This window comes from Hippopotamus amphibius, chromosome 6 (assembly GCF_030028045.1).
Source record: "Hippopotamus amphibius kiboko isolate mHipAmp2 chromosome 6, mHipAmp2.hap2, whole genome shotgun sequence".
NCBI classification, from domain to species: Eukaryota; Metazoa; Chordata; class Mammalia; order Artiodactyla; family Hippopotamidae; genus Hippopotamus; species Hippopotamus amphibius.
In genome coordinates this window covers 157,252,702-157,259,578 of record NC_080191.1, presented here as the reverse complement: position 1 = coordinate 157,259,578, position 6,877 = coordinate 157,252,702, and positions in this window count along the sequence as shown.

The following is a 6,877-nucleotide window of genomic DNA, read 5'->3' as shown; positions in this document are numbered from 1 at the left end:
ATAATTGTTATCTCCTCTTCTTGGATTGATCCCTCGATCTTTATGTAGTGTCCTTTCTTCTCTCTTGTAACATTTTTTATTTTAAAGTCTATTTTATCTGATATGAGTATCACTACTCCAGCTTTCTTTTGCCCTCCATTTGCATGGAATATCTTTTTCCATCCCCTCACTTTCAGTCCGTATGTGTCCCTAGGTCTGAAGTGGGTCTCTTGGAGACAGCATATACATGGGTCTTGTTTTTGTATCCATTCTGCCAGTCTGTGTCTTTTGGTTGGTGCATTTAGTCCCTTTACATTCAAGGTAATTATCGATATGTATGTTCCTATTACCATTTTCTTAATTGTTTTGTTTTTGTTTTTGTAGGTCCTTTTCTTCTCTTATGTTTCCCACTTAGAGAAGTTCCTTTAGCATTTGTTGTAAGGCTGGTTTGGTGGTGCTGAATTCTCTTAGCTGTTGCTTGTCTGTAAAGCTTTTGATTTCTCCGTCGAATCTGAATGAGATCCTTGCTTGGTAGAGTATTCTTGGTTGTAGGTTCTTCCCTTTCATCACTTGAAATATATCATGCCACTCCTTTCTGGCTTGCAGAGTTTCTGCTGAGAAATCAGCTGTTAACCTTATGGGAGTTCCCTTGTATGTTATTTGTCGTTTTTCCCTTGTTGCTTTTTTTTTATTATTATTATTTTTTATTTTTTGGGGGGTACACCAAGTTCAATCATCTGTTTTTATACACATATCCCCGTATTCCCTCCCTTCCTTGACTCCCGCCCTCCTCGAGTCCCCACCACCCTCCCGGCCCCAATCCTCTAAGGCATCTTCCATCATCGAGTTGGACTCCCTTTGTTATACAACAACTTCCCACTGACTATCAGTTTTACAGTTGGTAGCATATATATGTCTGTGCTACTCTCTCACTTCATCTCAGCTTCCCCTTCACCCCCTGCCCCCTCCCAAACCTCAAGTTCTCCAGTCCATTCTCTGTATCTGCATCCTTGTTCTTGTCACTGAGTTCATCAGTACCATTTTTAGATTCCGTATATGTGAGTTAGCATACAATATTTGTCCTTCTCTTTCTGACTTACTTCACTATGTATGACAGACTGTAGTTCTATCCACCTCATTACATATAGCTCCATCTCATCCCTTTTTGTAGCTGAGTAATATTCCATTGTATATACATGCCACATCTTCTGTATCCATTCATTTGTTGATGGGCATTTAGGTTGCTTCCATGTCCTGGCTATTGTAAATAGTGCTGCAATAAACATGATGGTACATGTTTCTTTTCGGATTATGGTTTTCTTTGGGTATATGCCCAGTAATGGGATTACTGGATCATATGGTAGTTCTATTTGTAGTTTTTTAAGGAACCTCCAAATTGTTTTCCATAGTGGCTGTACCAACTTACATTCCCACCAACAGTGCAGGAGAGTTCCCTTTTCTCCACACCCTCTCCAGCATTTATTGTTTCCAGATTTTGTGATGATGGCCATTCTGATCAGTGTGAGGTGATACCTCACTGTGGCTTTGACGTGCATTTCTCTGATGATGAGTGATGTTGAGCATCTTTTCATGTGTTTGTTGGCCATCTGGTTGTCTTCTTTGGAGAAATGTCTATTTAGGTCTTCCGCCCATTTGTGGATTGGGTTATTTGCTTTTTTGGTATTAAGCTTCATGAGCTGCTTGTATATTTTGGAGGTTAATCCTTTGTCCATTGTTTCATAGGCAATTATTGTTTCCCATTCTGAGGGTTGCCTTTTAGTCTTGTTTATGGTTTCTTTCGCTGTGCAAAAGCTTTTCAGTTTCATGAGGTCCCATTTGTTTATTCTTGATTTTATGTCCATGATTCTAGGAGGTGGGTCAAAAAGGATCTTGCTTTGATGGATGTCATAGAGTGTTCTGCCTATGTTTTCCTCTAGGAGTTTGATAGTGTCTGGCCTTACATGTAGGTCTTTAATCCATTTGGAGTTTATTTTTGTGTATGGTGTTAGGAAGTGTTCTAATTTCATTCTTTTACATGTAGCTGTCCAATTTTCCCAGCACCACTTATTGAAGAGGCTGTCTTTTTTCCATTGTATATTCGTGCCTCCTTTGTCAAAGATAAGGTGCCCATATGTGTTTGGGCTTACTTCTGAGTTCTCTATTCTATTCCATTGATCTTCCTTTCTATTTTTGTGCCAGTACCATACTGTCTTCATCACTATGGCCTTGTAGTATAGTTTGAAGTCAGGAAGCCTGATTCCACCAACTCCATTTTTCCTTCTCAAGATTGCTTTGGCTATTCGGGGTCTTTTGCGTTTCCATACAAATCGTAAGATTTCTTACTCTAGTTTTGCGAAAAATGCCATTGGGAATTTGATCGGGATTGCATTGAATCTGTAAATTGCTTTGGGTAGTAGAGTCATTTTCACAATGTTCATTCTTCCAATCCAGGAACATGGTATGTCCCTCCATCTGTTTGTGTCGTCTTTGATTTCTTTCAGCAATGTCTTCAAGTTTTCTGCATACAGATCTTTTGCCTCCTTAGGCAGGTTTATTCCTAGGTATTTTATTCTTTCTGTTGCAATGGTGAATGGGAGAGTTTCCTTCATTTCTCTTTCTGCTCTTCCGTTGTTAGTGTATAGGAATGCAAGAGATTTCTGTGCATTAATTTTGTATCCTGCTACTTTACTAAACTCGCTTGTTGCTTTTAATAAATTTTCCCTGTCTTTAATTTTTGTCAATTTGACTACTATATGTCTTGGCATATTTCTCCTTGGGTTTATCCTGCCTGGGACTCTCTGCACTTCCTAGACTTGGGTAGCTATTTCCTTTCCCATGTTAGGGAAGTTTTCAACTTTAATCTCTTCCTATATATATATATATATATTTTTTTTTATGGCACACGGGCTTAGCTGCTTCGTGGCATGTGAAATCTTCCCAGAGCAGGGCTTGAACCCATGTCTCCTGCCTTGGCAGAAGGATTCTTTACCACTGCACCACCTAGGAAGTCCATAATCTCTTCCAGTATTTTCTCAGGTCCTTGCTCTCTCTCTTCTCCTTCTGGGACCCCTATAATGCAAATGTTGGTGTGTTTAACGTTGTCCCAGAGGTCTCTTTGGCTGTCTTCAGTTCTTTTCATTCTTTTTTCTTTATTCTTTTTTGCATCAGTGATTATCACCATTCTGTCTTCCAGCTCACTTATTTGCCCTTCTGCCTCAGTTAAGCTGCTATTGGTTCCTTCTAGTGTATTTTTCATTTCAGTTATTGTTTACATATCTCTGTTTGTTTGCTCTTTAATTCTTCTAGGTCTTTGGTAAACTTTTTGATCTTTGCATCCAGTCTTTTTTCAAAGTCCTGGATCATCTTCACCATCATTATTCTGAATTCTTTTTCTGGAAGGGTGCCTATCTCCTTTTCACTTAGTTGTTTTTCTTGTGTTTCATCTTGTCCCTTCATCTGGTACAAAGTCTTTTGCCTTTTCATTTTCTCTGTCTTTCTGTGGCTGTGATTTTCAGTTCCACAAGATGAAATACTGCTGATACTGCTTGATTCTGCTGTCTGCCCTCTTGTGGAGGAAGCTTTCTAGGAGGCTCATGGGTACTTCCTGATAGGAGGGACTGATGGTGGGTAGGGCTAGGTGCGTGGAGCTCAGTAAAAAGTTAATCTGATTTGGTGGGTGGAGCTCCGTGACACTTTGATCTGCTTGTCTGCCAATGGGTAGGGCTGTGTTCCCACCTTTTTTGATGTTTGCCCTGAGGCTACCCCACACTGGAGCTTACAGGCTCTTTGGTGGGGCTAATGGCAGACACTGGGAGGGCTCATGCCAATGAGCACTTCCCAGAACCCCTGCTGCCAGAGCCACAGCTGCCCCCCACCTTTGCAGGCAACCCTCCAACACCAGCGGGTAAATCTGGTTCAGTCTCCTATGGGATCACTGCTCCTTCCCCCCTGGGTCCTAGTGAGCACACTTTTTTGTGTGCCCTCCAAGAGCAGAGTCTCTATTTCCCCCAGTCCTGTGGAGGTCCTGCAATCAAATCCCACTGGCTTTCAAAGTCTGATTCTCTGGGGATTCCTCCTCCCATTGCTGGACCTCCAGGTTAGGAAGCCTGACGTGTGGCTCAGAACCCTCACTTTAGTGGGTGGATTTCTGTGGTATAACTGGGAGAACTTACTCTTAAGTTGATCCCTTTCGTGATTTGAGAGTCTTCCCTCTAAAAGAGAAGGTGCCTCTCTCCCCTCAAGCCTCTCTTCTCTAAAGACCAGGTCAACTCAGCCTTCCCACAGCAAGAGGGAAGAAGGGGTCAGGAAGGGGTGGCCACAGCCACCCCCGTCAGAGGCCTCAGGGTGTTACAGCCTCAAGGTTCCCCTCCAAGCTCCCTCCTATGGCTGGGGTGCTGGTGACAATCTCCTGGTCACCACACCCTCACTCTGGCTGGGCATTCCCACAGCATGTGAATGGGAGCTCTCACGATGAAAAGAAGTGAGTGAGTAAAGGAAAGCAGGTCTGAGCTCAGGCTGAAGGCCTGTGGCCACATTGTTTTGAAGAAGAGCAAACATGGGCCTTTAAACTACAGAGTGGGCTTCTCTGTGACCACACAGGCGACCCCAGCAAGGGGAATGATATTTGGGAGTTGATCTGCTCAACCCACACTGGTTAAAACAAAGCTGAGTTTTCAATGTGGGGACAAGAGGCAAAGCTCTAAGACTGGTGGTTGGGTAACCCCTGCTAGAAATAAAGAGGCAGGACTGTGCATAGTAACTGCCCATTTTAGAACCAAACAAACGAGTTCCAAACCAGCCTTGGACCTAATTGGATAATTTGAAGTAGACTATATGCCTCAACTTCTTTGTTTATAAAATCAAGGTAAGTATAATATTTGCTTTGATGGTGTGATTAAAGATTAATCTATGCCAAGTACCTAGTGTCATCCCTGGCTCATAATAGGTGATTGCTAAAAGGTAGATATTATTACTCTCAAACTGTCATCCTGGTTCTCCCACAGAAATGAAAAACCAAATAGATGATTCCTCAAGATCCTTCTAGGTTTAAAACTTTATGTTTCTATTATTGAAATGAGAAAAAGGGCCACATAACTCAATTGCCATGACATGCTGCAGGACTCCATAAGTTAGGGATTCATTTACAGGTCTACAGGACACCACTGTTTCTGTTGCCCCAGGAGCACTAGGGCAGACCCCAGACTTCACAGTGGTAAATCATGCCCCAGGTGCGAGGCCAGGTGTCAGCTGTAGGATTCATTAATCACAAGGATGAAATGAAAGAAGCACAATTCCTACCCCTACATTATTTCTTCTTAAAAGCTTTTTTTTTTAAATCCTCTATTGATAAAAATTAACACATGCTCTTTGTGGATTGGGAAGTGTGAAAAAACAAAGAAGAAAATTATAAACTATAATCTCACATGCAGCTGTGAATACTTCAGTTTACTTCAGATATTTTACCTACACATATTCCTCCTTTTGTGAGTAAACTCACTGCATGTTCAACTGCCTGTTTCACTTGACATTTTAACAACCAATCCCCTGGCCAGTGGTTCTCTACAGAGCTTGATGCTTGTGGCTGTAGGCTCCATGCACTCACAGACACAACCACACATTTCACTCAGCCCATTTCCTAAAAGTCCTGAGGGAAAAAGAGTTCCAGAAAAATCAGCAGCTACCCCTCCTAAAGTCCTTGAACCCCATGATCTTCAGAAAGTCTAAGGCTATTCCTAGGATACACTTCTCCACTGGCTTTTGATGATCTCCCTGGAGGAGAGAGGCACATGGGGAGAAGAGTTTAATTCCCCTCTGACCCCTGAGGTTCTACATCTGACCATCAGGCAGTGGATGTAAAAGGCTGAAGGGCAGTAAAATAGATATGAGAAGTTAGGTCATAGAGCAGCTAGAGCAGAAAAGCAAAAATCCTTCTAATACCTACAGTTCATATGATGGCCCACCCGAAATGAGCCAGTGCCAGGAGATCCAGGTGACAGGCCACATCTACCCCTAAGAGGTTTGACTTCATAGGGATGTACTCCCCCCTCAGGCTGAGTGATCACAGGAAAATGCCCAGGAGAATGCAGTCATGAGGTTCCTGTGGACTGTAGAAAGGAAGAAAGGAAGAAAGGAAGAGAGAAAGAAAGAAAGAAAGAAAGAAAGAAAGAAAGAAAGAAAGAAAGGGAGGGAGGAAAAAAAGAAAAGGAAGGAAAAAAGGTATGAAATAAATGAACATAACTTGAAGTGTAATATTGGCAGTGTCACTGGTGTTAATAAACTAGGGGCCCGAAACCCCAGAAGCCTGCTTGGGGCTGATCTTTAGTAGGGAGTGGTAGAGTTGGGATGGTGGTAGTGCTATTATAAATAACTACACCAAAGAATTAGTCTCCTTTCAAAAATGACATTTGGACCAAGCATGAAGCTAAAATTCAACAATGCCCACCTAATATCATCTCTGATATTTTGGTTGCTAAAACTCCAGATTCAGAAGCTCAGCCAAGAAGGGGGAACTGTTGGAAGTCAGAGTTTGCAATGGGGGGGCAGGCTTCTATCCATCTGCCCCTTTGATGGAACTGAAAGATTGGCAACGAACAGTGAGTTCATGTCTCACTGAGAGCCAGCAGGGATAATTCAGGAGAAAATAGACTTTCAGCGCAGGACAGTGTGGCTACTCATGCAGTACGGCCACTCCTGCCTGGGAAAGGAGCACCTGTCAAGCCATGTACTTGGACCCTTCCTTCTTACCCCTTCACTTGGTGCCAAAGGGCAACAATGGCATTGGGAGAAAATTATTCTCATTGCATAGTAAACCCGTCTCCCGGGTTGGGTGGAAGAACAGAGTTAGCCTGCCTACAGTATCAGTCCTCCAGTGCCAGTTGTATTGATCCTCTTTTCCAAT